The following is a 16,874-nucleotide window of genomic DNA, read 5'->3' as shown; positions in this document are numbered from 1 at the left end:
TTATACTTAAAATGAGAGGCAGGTTATGATATGGAGATGTAATAAAAAATACGTATTTTGTCTCTGGCTCTAGTTTCTTGCACAGAGCTGCTAAAACCATTGTAAAGTCCTGAGCAAAAGGGATGCTAAGTGCATCTTTTGTTCTAATATTTGGTCTTTAAACCCAGGTCCTGATACAGATCTCCTAATACCTTGGAGTTTCCTGGGGGATGGGAGGGTCCTTTGTTCTATTGAGGCAACTCTTGGTGGATTCCTAGATGGAGGCTGGTGACCAGCAAGACAGAGCTATAAGTAGAAGCTTGAAACTTTCAGTCCCACCTCCCATTCTCCGGGAAGGAGAGGGGAACTGGAGATTGGGTTAATAATAGATCGTGTAGACATGATGCAGCTTCCATAAAAATCCCTGAACTACAGGGTTCAGAGAGTTTCTGGGCTGCCGAACCCATGGTGGTGCAAGGAAAATGATGTACCCAGAGCAGTCAGGGAAGCTCTGCACCCCTTTTCACAGACTTCGCCCTGTTATTCTCTTATCTGGCTGCTGATCTATATTCTTTATCATATACTTTATTTTAATTTAATTTAATATTATTTTGTTTTATTTTTTGAGATGGAGTATCGCTCTGTTGCTCAGGCTGGAGTACAGTGGCATGATTCCAGCTCACTGCAGCCTCTGCCTCCTGGATTCAAGCGATTGTCCTGCCTCAGCGTCTCAAGTCGCTGGGATTACAGGCACGCACCACCACGCCTGGCCAATTTTTGTATTTTTGGTAAAGACAGCGTTTCACCATGTTGTCCAGGCTGGTCTCAAACTCCTGACCTCAAGTGATCCACCCACCTCGGCCTCCCAAAGCGCTAGGACTTACAGGCATGAGCCCCTGCATCCGGTCTATCATATACTTTATAATAAACCAGTAGATAAAAGTGTTTCCTTGAGCTCTGTGAGCAATGCTGCCGAATTATCAAACCTAGAGAGGGGGTTTTGGAAATCCCAATTCATAGCCAGAAGTATAGGTGACAACGTGGGGCATGAGATTGGTGTCTAAAGTGGGGGTCAGTGTTGTGTGACTGGGCCCTTAACCTATGGGATCTGATGCTATCTCTAGGTAAATAGTGTCAGAATTGAGTTAAATTGTAGCATACTCGGTGTCTGCTGGAGAATTGCTTGGTATAAGGAAAAACATTCTCGTATCTGATCACAGAAGTGTGTAGTGTGTTGAGTATGAGAGTAGAGTAAGAGAAAGCAGTCAGTTTATTTTTTCCTCCCAAACACACAGGTAAAGGGACCTAAATGGAAGTAGTGTTTCAGTATGTCACTGAGTGATAAAGTGTCAAATAGTAGGCTGCAATAAGATACGTGTGTGTATTTTAACACCTAGAGCAACAACTTAAAAAAAAAAACTATACAAAATGATTTATTCAAACATGTATAAATAAAACACCAAGGTGACACCCTTAAAAATGTTCAAGTGACTTCTAGAAAGGCAAATAAAGAACACAGATTAAAGAAATACTAAAATGGCAGACTTAAGCCCTGACATATCAATAATCACATTAAATGTATACAGTCCAAATACGTAAATTACGGTATAGATATTGTCAGAATACTCCCCTCCCGCAAAAAACAAAAAACCATGACCCTACTATATACTGTCTAAAAGAAACTAACTTCAAATATAACAACAGGATGGTTTAAATTAAGGTAATGGAAAAATATATATTATACTAACATTAATTAATTGTAAAAAAAAAAAAATGGGACTAGTGGCTCACTGTGAAAAAGTGGGAGTGGTGCCTGTAACCCCAGGGCTTTGGGGGGCCAAGATGAGAGATTCGCTTGGAGCCAGGAGTTTGAGACTAGCCTGGGCAACATAGCCAGACTCTCTCTTAAAAAATATTCTTTTTTTAATCAGCTGGGCATAGTGGCATATGCCTGTTAGTCCTAGCTACTAGGGAGGAGGTGAAAGGTTGTTTGGGCCCACGAGTTCAAGGCTACAGTGAGCTATGATTGCACCACCGCAATCCAGCCTAAGTGGCAGAGTGAGACCCTATTTCTAAATAAATAAATAAATAATTAAAAAGCAGGAGTGGCTATATTGATATCATATACAATGAACTTCAAAGCAAAGAAAACATATTATACAATTAAGAAACAATCAATCTGACAAAGCAATCTTAAATGTGTATGTGCCAAACAACAGCACTCCACAATTACAGTTTGGGAACTTCAGCACCCCACTCTCAGCAATTAATATAACTACTTGACATAAAATTAGCAAATATATAGAAGAAATGAACAACACCATCAATCAACAAGATTTAACTGATATTTATAGACTATTCTATCCAGCAGTAGCAGAATATACATTCTGTACAAGTCTCCAAAAAGCATTCAGCAAGATAGACAATAACCTGAATGATAAAACAAACCTCAATAAATGTAAAATAGTTGAAATCATACAGAGATTTTCTTCAACCATAACGGAATCAAAATAGAAATCAATGACAGAATATAGCAGGAATGTCTTCAAACACTTGGAAATTAAATAACACACTTCTAAACAAATGAACAAACTTCTAAACCCAAGAGTCAAAGGTGAAGTCTGAAAGGGTTGTAGGGGAGACACACAGAAATGAATTGAAATGAAAAAATGCATCATATTAAAGAAGGGTGCAGCTAAAGTAGTGCTGAGTGGGAAATTTACAACACTAAATGCTTGTATTAGAAATTAGGAAAACAAATTCAAATTTAAGTTCTTAGTTCAAGAAATTAGAAAAAGCAGAGCAAAATAGATCCAAAGTAAGCAGAAAGTAGGAAATAATAAAAATAAGAGCAGAAATCAACAAATGTGAGAAAAAGAAAACAATACAGGAAATCAGGCAGGGCAAAATGGCTCACACCTGTAATCTCCGCACTGTAAGAGGCGAAGGAGGGAGGATTGCTTGAACTCAGGAGGTCAAGGCTACAGTAAGTCACATGTGCACCACTATACTCCAGCCTGGCTGACAATGTGAGACTCTGTCTCAAAAAAAAAAAAAGAAGAAGAAGAAAAAAGAAAAGAAAATCAATGAAACCAAAAGGTGGTTCTTCAAAAACAGAGAAACTAAAAATCACTGATATCACTATTCTGTATGATAGTGAATGAATGTGACAAAATTGCATAGAACTAAATATGCACAAATGAGTACAAGTCAAAATGGAGAAACTGGCATAAGATCTATCAGTATTAACGGCAATATCATGGTTGTAGACATTATACTACAGTTTTGCTTAATGATATCATTGAAGGAAACTGGGTAAAGGATAAACAAGATCTCTGCCAGTTTTTACAACTGCACATTTATCAACATTTATCTCAAAATAAAAAGTTTAATTTTAAAATGTTGAGGGTCAACAAGTTGGGTCAGTTTCATCTGAGCAGTTGGGGTCACTCATGCAGCTTCAGTCATCTGGTACATCACCTTGTGCTGAATGCTCCAAGATGGCCTTGTTTGCATTTCCGGTAGTTAGGGCTGGTGTTGACTGGGGCATTACATGGAGGTAGTGTTCCTAGAGGGCACATCCCACCACACAAGCACTCTTCAAGCCTCTACTTACATCACATGCCCCATTGGCCAAAGCAAGTCACATGGCCATATTCAGAGTCATTATGGGAAATCACTACACACAGGCACGTAACACAAGAGACATGATTCATCGGCAGCCATTTCTAAAATGATCTCCCACAAAGGGTGAGAATGTTTTTCTTTCTTTCTTTTTTCTTTTCTTTCTTTTTTTTTTTTTTAAACAGAGTTTTGGTCTTGTTGCCCAGGCTGGAGCGCAATGGCTCAATCTCGGCTCACTGCAACCTCCGCCTCCTGGTTCAAGCGATTCTCCTGCCTCAGCCTCCCGAGTAGCTGGGATTACAGCCATGCACCAGCACTCCCAGCTAATTTTGTATGTTTAGTAGAGACGGGGTTTCTCCATGTTGGTCAGGCTGGTCTTGAACTTCTGACCTCAGGTGATCTGCCCACCTCGGCCTCCCAAAGTGCTGGGATTACAGACATGAGCCACCATGCCTGGCCGAGAATATTTTTCAATCATATTTCTTCATGGATATCTATCACTTGGATCTGCTCACATATTTTTCTTTTTTCTTTTTTTTTGAGACGAAGTCTTGTTCTGTCACCCAGGCTGGAGTGCAGTGGCGCAATCTCGGCTCACTGCAACCTCCACCTCCCAGGTTCAAGCAATTCTCCCTACCTTAGCCTCCTGAGTAGCTGGGATTGCAGGTGCCCACCACCACGCCCAGCTAATTTTTGTATTTTTTAGTAGAGACAGGGTTTCGCCACGTTGGCCAGACTGGTCTTGAACTCCCGACCACAGGTGATCTGCCGGCCTCAGCCTCCCAAAGTGCTGGGATTACAGGCCATTGCGCCCAGCCTGCTCACATATTTTTAAACACCTTTCCACATTTAGATATTTCCCAGCCTTGGGAATACACCTTTCCCAGCTTCCCTTGTCAATGTGCTGCGCACACAGGACTTGGCTCTGCCAACCAGACACAAGGGTAAGGCTCAGAGATGACCTGTGAAGAAACAGGCAGGGCATCTGGGCATCCATTTTGTTGAAGCTGAGGCATTGGAAATAGCATATATCTGGACGAGTGGCAACAACAGCTTCTTGACTGTGGCAGAGGCAGTGTGATTCAGGGCTCGGTGAGGGCGAGGGTGGTTTCCTGACCAGCGTGAAGGAAGCCTAGTACAGAAGTCAAAGGCAGCCATATCTCCCTTGCCATTCTAGTTCTGTGGTGTGAGCTGGAAAGTTGTTGCTATAATCCCAGCCTACAGCTTTTTCTTCTAGCCCTTTCAACATTTTGGTGCATTTCTAGCAAACCCCTCTTCCTTAAATTATCTAGAGTGGTGTGGGAAACCAAAATATGCCATCCCAAAATATACTTCTTTGGCATACTTCAGGTTGGTTATTCAGAAAAGCTGCAGATGGGAATAGCTCTGAAAAAGCTATTCTCTTATAAAAGAAATTTACATCTATCTACATTAGTAAAGCAAACAGGAGATGCAGGCACAGGCTTTCTCTGAGGTTCTCTTATCTATACGTAGGAAAGAGTAACTCACAGGAAAATGAGACTGATGGTCTGACGCTTTTATTTTTGTTTATTTATTTATTTAATTAGGGTCTCACTTTCTCACCCAGGCTAGAGTGCAGTGGCATGATCATGGCTCCCTGCAACCTTGAACTCCTAGGCTCAAGTGATCCTTCCACCTCAGCCTCCTGAGAAGCTTGGATCATAGGCACACAGCACCAAACCCAGCTAATTTTCTTTTAAATTTTTTAGAGATGGAGTCTTGCTATGTTGCCCAGGCTGGTCTTGAACATCTGGCCCCAAGCAATCCTCCCACCTCAGTCTCTCAAAGCACTGGGATTACAGGTGTGAGCCCCCATGCCCAGCCTGATACTTTTAAAGGTCTGACAGAGAAACCTTTACCACAGGCTGCCATCTATTTTGTTCTCAGGACTGCTACCTGAGAGATTTCATCTGCATAGTAAGACAGGCTTTGCTTGACTTGCCTTTCTTCCCCTCACCCTCCTATAGCCTGTTACCACCTACCCCCAGGAGCCCCAAACTCCTATTTCTTTCCATATGGTATAAGAACTTCAGTCATCTGGCTCTTCTTTGAGTATCATATTTTGTATGGCTTCTGTGCATTGGCATGTAAATAAATTTATATGATTTTTCTCCTATTAATCTGTCTATTGTCCATTTGTTTTATAGACCCAAATTATTGAGCCTTCAGAAGCAAGGGGAAGAAAAATTCCCTTCATCCTTACAGTGGATTCTGTTGTCTGCAGGTGGTAATGCTGGTGGATAAAAATCTCTTTTTGAATTATCAGTTATATGTTGGTCTTGCCTATTCAAAATAAACAAGAATGTAATTTAAAAATGAATGATGTAAAAGGGTGTGATCTAAATCTTCCCCAATCCCTGTTTAATGTCTGTCTCTCAAGCAGTCCCTCTCCCTCCTGACCTCAACCTCTCATTTTTCCCTGAAGCACAATCTTGAGCCCTGCTTGATCCATATGAAACCACTATTTTTGTTGGTCAAAATAGCCAAGAACTAGCAATTCCATAGTCTTCAACTTCACACTTGCCATTTGTATTAGTCTGTTCTCAATCTGCTAATGAAGACATACCTGAGACTGGGTAATTTATAAAGAAAAGAGGCTTAATTGACTCACAGTTCCACATGGTTGGTGAGACCTCACAATCATGGCAGAAGGCAAATGAGGAGCAAAGTCACATCTTACATGGTGACAGGCAAGAGAGCTTGTGCAGGGGAACTCCCATTTGTAAAACCATCAGATCTCAAGAGACTTATTCACTACCATGAGAACAGTAAGGGGGAAACTGCCCCTATTAATAAATTATTTCGACCTGGTCCCTCTCACTACACATGGTAATTGTGGGAGCTACAATTCAAGATTTGGGTGGGGACACAGCCAAACCATATCATCATTCTTTTGAATTTATCTTTTCTCAAAACTTCAACTATTATCCATCTGCCAGTTTTCAAGTCTTTACCAAGTCTCTATCCTATATAATTTCCCATGGAACATTCTACTCATATATGTCCTTGTCACTTTAAAGAAAATGTATAGAAAATCAAATGTATCCTCTTTCCCACAAGTTAATATTCTCATTTGATGTCTCTAATCTATCCACGGCACTAACATTTTCTAAGCCACTCAGGCTTGACGAAGTGTGGATTCATTATGACTTTTACTTCGAAATGTCTCACTGTATACAGCAAGAAGTGGTGGTTAAGAGCTGCGACACAGGAGGCAGCCTGCCTGGGTGTGAATTTTGACTTGGACATTTATTAGAGATGTTCTTGGGCCTGTTATTTAACCTTACTGTGTCTCAGTTTCCTCAACTGTAAAACAGGAGTATCAATAATGCTTAGTTCAGGAGGCATAAATGAGTTCAGATTTGTACAGACAGTTCCTGACATATGGCTCAACTTAAGGTTTTTTATCTTAACAATGGCATAAAATCATTCAGTACACTCCTCAACATTGATGGGATTACAATCATAAACCTATCATAAATTGAAAATATTCTAAATCAAGTGACTTAAGACATTTTCAATTTATGATGGGTTTATCGGGATATAACCTCATGTTAAAGCAAGGAACATCTACATAGTATTCAGAACAGCACCTAGCATATAGTGTTGTTTTTTAAAATTGGTTTGTTTGTTTGTTTGTTTTGAGATGAAGTTTTGCTCTTATTGCCCACGCTGGAGTGCAATGGCACAATCTCGGCTCACTGCAACCTCCGCCTCCCGGGTTCAAGCGATTCTCCTGCCTCAGCCTCCCGAGTAGCTGGGATTACAGGCATGCGCCAGCAATGCTCAGCTAATTTTGTATTTTAAGTAGTAACGGGGTTTCTCCATGTTGGTCAGGCTGGTCTTGAACTCCTGACCTCAGGTGATCTGCCCACCTCAGCCTCCCAAAGTGCGGGGATTACAGGTGTGAGCTACCCCACCCAGCCGGTTTGAATCCTACTACAAAAATTAGCTGGGCATGGAGGTGCGTGCCTATAGTTCAAGCTATTTGGGAGGCTGAGGTAGGAGAATCACCTGAACCTGGGAGATAGCGGTTGCGGTGAGCCATGATTCACAACCTCTTACACCTGCCTTTTCTTTTTCTTCCCAACACCATCACCTGTATCATTTTCATCTCCTTAAGGACCTCCTCAAGGTTCTCCCTGCTGCCGGTTCTCCCCTTTTCAGCCTCTTCTACGCATTGTTGCTACCACGTTGATTTCCCCAAATCACTGAGGGGATCCTATCTCATCCCCCACAGAAAGCTCCTTAATGCCAACAAAAGGAAGCCCCACCACAGGTCCACACTGATCAAACCCAGATGTTCTGCCCTCTCCACATTTCTGAGACTGGACCCGCCAAACCATTCCATTCCTTCTCTAGCTCCCACAGCTTTACCCAACTGCTCATTTGCACTTTAACTGCTGCCTAGCAGGACTGCCCTTTAACTGTTAACATGTATACATCTGTCTTCCTTGAATAGACAGAAAGTTCTTGAAGGCTGGAGAGCTTATACCACCCATACCAGGCACAGACTAGTGCTGGGTAAATACTAACCAAGACATAATGTTTTCCTGTATTCACACTTCCTTTTCAGCTTCCCGGTGGAGCCAGCTTGACAACATCTTTCTCTTTCCTACAACTGAAACTATAATTGTAAAACCAAGAACAAGGGGCCAGTGTGGGAGATGAGTTTGTACCTTCTGAAAGACATCATGGTGGAAGGAAGAGTCCAGTTGCAGGTGTGAGAGGCTAAAGCACCTCCATTAACAAGCAGGATGTACAGTGAGGCTCAGCTACCTCCTCTGAATCTCATTTCCGTGTCTGCAAATGAGGACATTAACAAAGCTCCCAGTCCTCCTCAGGCTTAAACATTCTGTGACAAATCTCTAAGAGGGTGGATTTGGGAAACTAATTTTCAAATTAATTGAGCAGTGTGGAGTTATTGCATGGAGAATTAAACTGCTGTCCACAACAGTTCATTTCCTGAGTTTGTTTATCAACCAATGTTTAATAGGCACTATTTATTCTGCAGTATCACGGGTGGAGTGCTATGGAGACACAGAAGTTGTATCTCACCGGATCCATAGCTTCAAAAAGTTTATTATGTAATTAGAGTTTATTATATAATAAAAGCTCACCAAGCTCATGATCCAGCAAATGGCATTGTTTGTTTACCTAAGGCTTCTTTTGTAAAATAAGAAAGTTTTACTTGAATCATTACATATAATCCCCCCGGGAGCTGTGTGTTCTATGTGTCGTTTCAATGTTATTTTATTTGAAATACACACACGGTATGTTTCAATGTAAATGTATGCATTTAAAATGTATATATTTTAAATATCTCCATCAACAGGCTGATTTTTTAAAACTTTTCAATATACCAAATAATGTAAATTTTCAAATATACACAAAAAGAGAGAATTGTATTATGAACTCCATGTACTGATCACTTACCTTCAACAGCCATCAGCTTTCTGCTATTCTTTTTCAGCAAATCCCAGCATCACCTCTGTGTGTGTGTGTGTGTGTGTGTATGTGTGTGCCAAGACACTACTCCTCAAGCTAAGGACTCTTTTGTTAGATCTCCATTCCACCATGGACCAATACCAGCACACAGCTCACACCCAAGCCACACATAACACACCAAGCAGGTTCAACAACACCCAAACTGAGTTCTATTCTCATTAGAGTCCACCAATCACTACTTGGATGCCCTGGCAATGTCAATGTACTATAGCCATTTCTAAATACTTGTTGTCAATTTCTGCATTTATTAGACCAAGAGCACACAATTTGCAAAATAGCCCCAATCCTCAGACTTTGAGTAGTACTGCACTAGAGTATTTTAAAATCAAATCTAAGGCATTATTTTATTGCATCTGTAAATTCAGCATGTATCTCTAATGGATAAGTACGTTTTTGTTGTTGTTGCTGTGTCACCCAGGCTGGAGTGCAGTGGTGCGATCTTGGCTCACTGTAACCTCTGCCTCCCGGGCTCAAGTGATCCTCCCACCTCAGCCTCCTGAGTAGCTGAGACTATAGGTTATGCAACACCACGCCCAGCTAATTTTTTGTATTTTTGGTGGAGAAAGCATTTCACCTTGTTACCCAAGCTGGTCTTGAACTCATGAGCTCAAGTGATCCGCTTGCCTCGGCCTCCCAAAGTGCTGGGATTATAGGCATGAGCCACGGTGCCCGGCCTTGCACTTTTTAAAAACAACCAGAATATAATACTCCCAAGAAAACAATCAATAATTCCTGAACATCACCTAATATTTAGAACATGTTCAATTTTCCCCAATTGTCTCAAAAATGCCTTCTTACAGTTGGTTTGTTGGAATCAGGATTCAAACAAGGACTTCGCATTTGGTTGACATACCTTTTAAGCCAAACTATAGTAGTCTCTCTCTCCTTTAAAAGCTGTTTTTAAGCCATTCTCCAAATAGATTGGTTTACCATTAACTATAAAAATTTCCTGACCCATCATGCTTCCAGTGGTTTTCCATGCATTTGCTGTGGCTTAAAAACAAATTACTTCCTCCCCCTAAAGATACCCATTATCTATGCCTATTAGAGGCACATTCACATTCCCCAGACTTTTCGCCAGGGCACCAGAATGATTTAGATTACCATATATTAAAAAAGTGCCGGTCACTCTCGCTGTCTTATCATCTCTGGTTCTCTTTGTCTCCAATGGGTCCATTCATACAGCAGATACTGTGAATGTTATTAAATGAACCATGGGTATTCTTGCCCTTGATGTGCCAAAGCAGTGTTTACCAGGTACATTCATTTCTTTGGGGACCTATGCAGACATATAGTGGGCCTAGTGGGAAAGTGAGGAGCTTAATATGACTTGAGATACTCAAGTGATTTGATTTGGACCAGATCCATCTGTGGCTGTCACACAATGACATCTTTTTCCATACCCCTCACCACTAAGGCTACAGAAGCTCAGGTAGCTTTCGGTCTTCGTTGGCCAACACTTCAGGAAGAATCATAGAAAAATCACAGAACAGAAAAATAATCTGAGCAACTATGAAGTCAAGTCCCCTGAAGGGATGGAGACAAAGGCCCCCACAGCTATCTAGATGCCTCCTGGACAAGAGCCCTGGTCTCTGGCCTCCAGAGGAGGCTCTGTGTATATGGGATATCAATTTCTATGCCACTCAGGGTTCTCAGTTGCACATAACAGAAAACGATTCTGGCTGACTTTAATAGGAGGATAGTAGGTGGCTAGCAGAATTGACAGGATGGGTAACCAGGTTTTGAAATTGGGCAGGCTCTGAGGGAGGCTGGGCAGCAAGGACACAGCCTAGGCCATGCTTCAGGGGCAGTCTGGGTAGGATGTCCCCTAACTGTGGCTCTGCTGCCACTCTGGCTGCTGGACATCAACACAGCTGAACACCAGAGTCAGATGCCACTGCTGCTTGAAATTCTAAACTGTCCCTGAGTCTAAATTAAAACTCCTGGTGTACGGAAAAGAAAGAGAGATCAGACTGTTACTGTGTCTATGTAGAAAGGGAAGACATAAGAAACTGCATTCTGACCTGTACCCTGAACAATTGTTTTGCCCTGCGATGCTGTTAATCTGTAACTTTGCCCGAACCTTGAGCTCACAGGAACATGTGTTGTATGGAATCAAGGTTTAAGGGATCTAGGGCTGTGCAGGATGTGCCTTATTAACAACATGTTTACAGGCAGTGTGCTTGGTAAAAGTCATTGCCATTCTCCAGTCTCAGTAAACCAGGGGCACAATGCACTGCGGAAAGCCGCAGGGACCTCTGTCCTGGAAAGCCGGATATTGTCCAAGGTTTCCCCCCATGTGATAGTCTGAAATATGGCCTCGTGGGATGGGAAAGACCTGACTGTCCCCCAGCCTGACACCCGTGAAGGGTCTGTGCTGAGAAGGATTAGTGAAAGAGGAAAGCCTCTTGCAGTTGAGACAGAGGAAGGCCACAGTCTCCTGCCTGCCCCTGGGAACTGAATGTCTCGGTATAAAACCCGACTGTACATTTGTTCTGTTCTGAGATAGGAGAAAAACCGCCCTGTGGCGGGAGGCGAGACATGTTGGCAGCAATGCTGCTTTGTTATTCTTTACTCCACTGAGATGTTTGCGGGGAGAAAAGCATAAATCTGGCTTACATGCACATCCAGGCATAGCATCACCCCTTGAACTTATTTGTGACACAGATTCCTTTGCTCACATGTTTTCTTGCTGACCTTCTCCCTATTATCACCCTGCTCTCCTATCACATTCCTCTTGCTGAGATAGTGGAAAGAGTAATCAATAAAACCTGAGGGAACTCAGAAACCAGTGCCGGTGCAGGTCCTCCATATGCTGAGCACCAGTCCCCTGGGCCCACTGTCCTTTCTGTATACTTTGGCTCTGTGTCTTATTTCTTTTCTCCGTCTCTTGTCCCACCTGACGAGATATACCCACAGGTGTGGAGGGGCAGACCACCCCTTCATCCTGGGTGGGAGCATTTGATTGGCCGAGGCTAGATAATATGAGTGTCCTCTAGTGACCAGGGACCAGGGAAAGGGCATCTGGCTTGGCTCCTTTCTATAGTAAGAAGTAGATCCTGCCGGCCTTCATGATCACATCACAGAGGGAAGGGCATTAGGATGCTAAGTAACCCCCACAACCGCAAATGACTATTTCACCTCCCCATTTGGACTTCTGTGAGCATATAGACATCACCAACGGTTTTGTCTTTGCTTTGTTTTTCTTGAGACAGGGTCTCACTCTGTCACCCAGGCTGGAGTGCAGTGGCATTATCATGGCTCACTGCAGCCTCTGGCCTCCTGGGAACAAGCAATCCTCCAGCCTCAGCCTCCTGAGTACCTGGGACTACAGGCATGAGCCATTATGCTTGGCTAGTTTTTTATTTTTTTAATTTCCCGTAGAGACGAGCTCTTGTGATGTTGCCCAGCCTGGTCTTGGACTCCTGGGCTCAAGCAATTCTCCTACCTCGGCCTCCCAAAATTCTAGGATTAGAGGCATGAGCCACTGTGCACGGCAGTTACTTTATTTCTACAAAATATGGAGGCATTTCCTGTCACTCCTCAAATGAGTTACACCCCCCACAAAAAGCACTGTTCTAAGTGCTGAGTTTGCAAAGGCTTTCACCTCACTGAAGGGGAAAGAATTTCTTCTGTCTCACTAGTTCACTGATTGCCTCCTTCTGGCCCAATAGCTGGGGGAAAACCAAAGATCCATCTGTCCACTTGACTTTTGCTCAGATGCTTAGTGTGCAGCACATTAGCTTCCAGGGGCATTGAAACTTCTTCTCCAAGGGTTCCATTAGTGATTAGACGCGCACTTTAAAGTATGTCATGCTGCCACGTATCAGACTGGGACAGAGATGAACTGGAACATGAGGGATGTGTTGAGGTGACAGCCAGGATTCTGCCATTGTTCTTTCAGTGTACTTCTGATGCCTCTCGAATTCCACAAGGGGAGGTGTTGATGTGTGTGGTTAAGTAACATGAAGCCAGAGCTGACACTGTGGCAGCTGCTCCCAAAGGCACAGAGTTTTCTTTGTTGCCAGGAAAAGATGCCCTTGAATTTTCTGGGCTGAGGTAAGAAAGTTTGGCAGATCCTGCCTTCTCTGCTTTCTGATTGCCTTAATGGATTACAAGATAGAAAATAAGGAGCCAGAAGGACCTTCAGAGAATCTATCCACGGCCTGCGTGTCTTAGGTTCTCCCCAGAAATAGACTCTCAGGCACAAATTCAAGTGCAAGGAGTTTATTTGAGTGGGAAAGCAAGGAACTGAGACAGGAGAGGGAAAAAAAAGCAGTAAAAGGTACGTTATCAAGCAACTTACCACTGTGGGCACCTGGAACTTAATCCTACTGGAGCCAGCGCAGACTGGAAGCCTCAAGGTTATCCTGTACAAGGAGTAAGGCAGCTGGGGTATTTAAACACCGGTCCCCATCCGTCTTTGGTTGAAGGCTGAGACTGGGAGGGCACTAATTTCCCAGCTCTTCCAGCTTGCTGTGTGAATGGGCAAAGCAAGCTCTGGTCACCAGACAAAGCCCTCGGGCAAAGAGGCAGATGCCGGCTGTTATAAGTCAGCTGTGCCACAAAATGCTAAGGCCCGAGGGGGCATGGGCAGGGCACCCAAAGCATCTGCTGTACTGTGTCCACTCTCATCCTCCAGACTGTGGACAAACTTCCTGTTCATCACTCATTCAAAGTGCAGCATAAATCTTCCCAGAATCATCCAGGCATGGTAGCTCACGCCTGTAATCCCAGCACTTTGGGAGGCCGAGGTGGATGGATCACCTGAGGTCAGGAGTTCGAGACCAGCCTGATCAACATGAAGAAAATCTGTCTCTACTAAAAACACAAAATTAGCCTGGCTTGGTGGTGCATGCCTGATCCCAGCTACTCTGGAGGCTGAGGCAGGAGAATCGCTTGAACTTGGGAGGCGGATGTTACAGTAAGCCAATATCGTACCATCGCACTTCAGCCTGGGCAACAAACTCTGTCTCAAAAAAAAAAAAAAAATTCTTCCCAGAATCAGTCGGGAGGTGCACATCCTCCAGTATCCACAAAACCAGATTTCTAATTGGTACAGGTTGCTTATCTCACTATTTGCTGCTCAGTAACTCTCCACCCGTGTTACAGAGTCACTCGGGTTTAATCTTCTTTCAGCCCTACCAGAAAACTCATCAGCAGCCCACAGACCCTGACCACAGCCCTGGCATAACTGAACAAATGCTGACTGATTGATTCACTCTCATGTCCTTCCATTCAGTAAATGTCCTGGATATTTGGAAATGCCACAGTTCACAGCCAATGCACTTTCAACAGGTCCTGACAAATGATTTGGAGAGGTTTACAATTTGCTAAATGTGTTGAGTCTGGGATTGGTAGAGAACCATGACTTTGGGAGAATAGAACGTTTCTCTTCTCTGGGACATAGGTCGGGTTCCTTCAGCACTATGGATAGAATTTGCTTAAACTGTGGGTCAGCTAGCTGTGAGTTGCAACTTGGGGGTGTCTGTGAGAGGCTGGGTCGTTGGTGAAAGCAGAAACACTTACTTAGTTTTGTCTGGTGTATGAACATCCTACTAAGATTTATTGAAGGAATTGAAAGACCATCTGGGGTTTGCCATGTGATCTTATATTAATGAAGGGATATATTTGAGTCTCATGTCTTGCTGGTTTTCATCATTCATTTTTTTTTCTTTTTCACCCTGAGTATCAGCCTTTTATAGAAATTGTGATAGCTCAGGATCAGGTGGTTTCATCAGAAAGGACCTTAATAGGTCACCTGGGTAGCCCCTCAGTCTCCAGGCTACACCATGCTTAAACTATTCCTAACAGGACACTGCTTATCCACAGTCTGGACATTTTTCCAAAAGTGGGGTCAGGCTGGGTGCAGTGGCTCACGCCAGACCAGCCTGGCCAACATGGTGAAACCCTATCTCTACTAAAAATACAAAAATTAGCCAGGCATGGTGGCACACACCTGTAATCCCAGCTACTCGGGAGGCTGAGGCAGGAGAATTGCTTGAACCCGGGAGGCAGCGGTTGCAGTGAGCTGAGATCGCGCCACTGCACTCCAGCCTGGGTGACAGAACGAGACTTCATCTCAAAACAAAACAAAAGAGGGGTCAAAGAAATGCCATTTGCATTATCAGCACCTATATTTTTCTGCCCAGATCATAAAGTTATAGCATCTATCTTATTTATATCAAATATGTCATCTACATCTATGTTTACAGCTATATCATTTATCTATAGGCTATATCTTATAACATCATTTGCCTCTATATTTACACATACTCCACCTACATCTGTGTTCACAACTTTATCATCTCCAGCCCCATTTTCATCTTTACTATCTGCATCACCTATACCTATGCTTACATTACATCAATATCTGCATCAACATTTTGATCTACACCATCTGTACCAGTGGTTCTCAACTGGGGCAGCTTTGCCCAGGGACATTTGGCAACTTCCAGAAAGACTTCTTATTGTTACAGCTCAGGGTTGGGGGGAGAAATGCCCTCAGCATCTAGGCCAGGGATGCTGCTAAATCCCAGGGACGCTGCTAAATCCTGCAATGCACAGGATAGTCTTTGACAACAAAGATATATTCAGCCTAAAATATCAATAGTGCTGAGGTTGAGAAACCCTAATCTACATCACCTTCCTCATCTGCATCCATATTTACAGTTATGCCATGCACATCTGCATCTATATTTGCATCTACTCTATCTATATCTGTGTATATATCTACACCATCCACTCTACATTGGCATCTACGTAATTGATGGCTACCTTGACAGCATCTACAATATCTATGTTAACTACATTGACATCATCCACTCCACCTACATCATCCACATCTACAGGATCTAAACTTTGCATGCACATCTATATCTAATTATATACATGATATGACAATCAACACATGTTTGTTATATCAAAATGAGTGGTCCTTTTAGACTAGAAGGAAATTTTAATTTTAATTTTTCCCTCCCCTGGCCTCACACATAAAATGTAAGTGGAACAGATCCTTACCTGGCAGGGGAGATACCATGATCATGAAGGTGGTTTTCCCAGGGTGAGGTTTATCCATTGCACTCTAGACGTGCTGGCCCTGTGATTTCCCCAAATGTGGGAAACTCAATTGCATAATTTGTGGCAGTGGGAACTATGTTCTCACTATTCCCTGTTTTTTTAAAAAAGGGAGTAGAACAGAGGCCAATCATTGTCTATTATACTCCCTGAAGTATAAGAGGCACGAGCTCTTTTCCGACTCTGTTATTGCTTGCAAACACCTCAATATTGTTGGCTTATGGGCTTTGATAAGCAACCAAGGAGGCTTCCATTTTGATCTGGGTTGAAGTGAGAAGTGAAACATGTGTTTGATAAATTTCATTCCTGCTCTGTCTTTGCTTGCCAGCCTCTCAGGATGAGAGGGCATCAGATGCAGAGACACTTGTCTCACAACTCATCACAATGGTGATAAGGAATAGTTTCTTCTCAAAAGAGCAATCACTGCACTTGGAGAACCTGATATGGTTGATCACATCTTGTTCCACCGGAACTGGTCTGGGCTGGAAAACATGCAGTTGACACATGGGAAGCCGCAGATACTGTTATTTCAGGCTGGGCTCTTTGGGTCTCAGAATAGCAAAAGACATCTGATTCCATGACCAAAACAGCAGCTCGGGTTGCCACGTTCAGTTAAGCTTCCTTAGGTACATGAGCTGATTTGTCAGCCAAGACAAAAGTCAAGT

General features: G+C 43.0%; 1 long non-coding RNA gene and 1 other non-coding gene across 3 annotated transcripts in view; one reads left to right on the top strand and one right to left on the bottom strand.

The window, feature by feature from the left end:
• The window catches only part of LOC103888094, a 63,376-nt gene extending 46,558 nt beyond the window's left edge, over nucleotides 1-16,818 (bottom strand). The window contains exon 1 of one of the 2 annotated variants that reach the window (XR_001892010.3): nucleotides 16,153-16,818. This is a non-coding gene — a long non-coding RNA (uncharacterized LOC103888094). Of the gene's footprint in view, nucleotides 1-13,438; nucleotides 13,940-16,152 lie in introns of those variants that run through there. The other variant, XR_001892012.3, reaches the window with a different exon arrangement.
• Nucleotides 16,145-16,305, top strand: LOC116270917. The gene has a single exon (XR_004179220.1). It is a non-coding gene; the product is annotated as a U1 spliceosomal RNA (small nuclear RNA).
• Nucleotides 16,819-16,874: the final 56 nt, after the last annotated feature.

Source organism: Papio anubis, chromosome 16, assembly GCF_008728515.1.
Source record: "Papio anubis isolate 15944 chromosome 16, Panubis1.0, whole genome shotgun sequence".
Lineage (NCBI taxonomy): Eukaryota > Metazoa > Chordata > Mammalia > Primates > Cercopithecidae > Papio > Papio anubis.
Note: the sequence above shows the minus strand (reverse complement) of the source record. Positions and strands in the feature narration are given on the sequence as shown.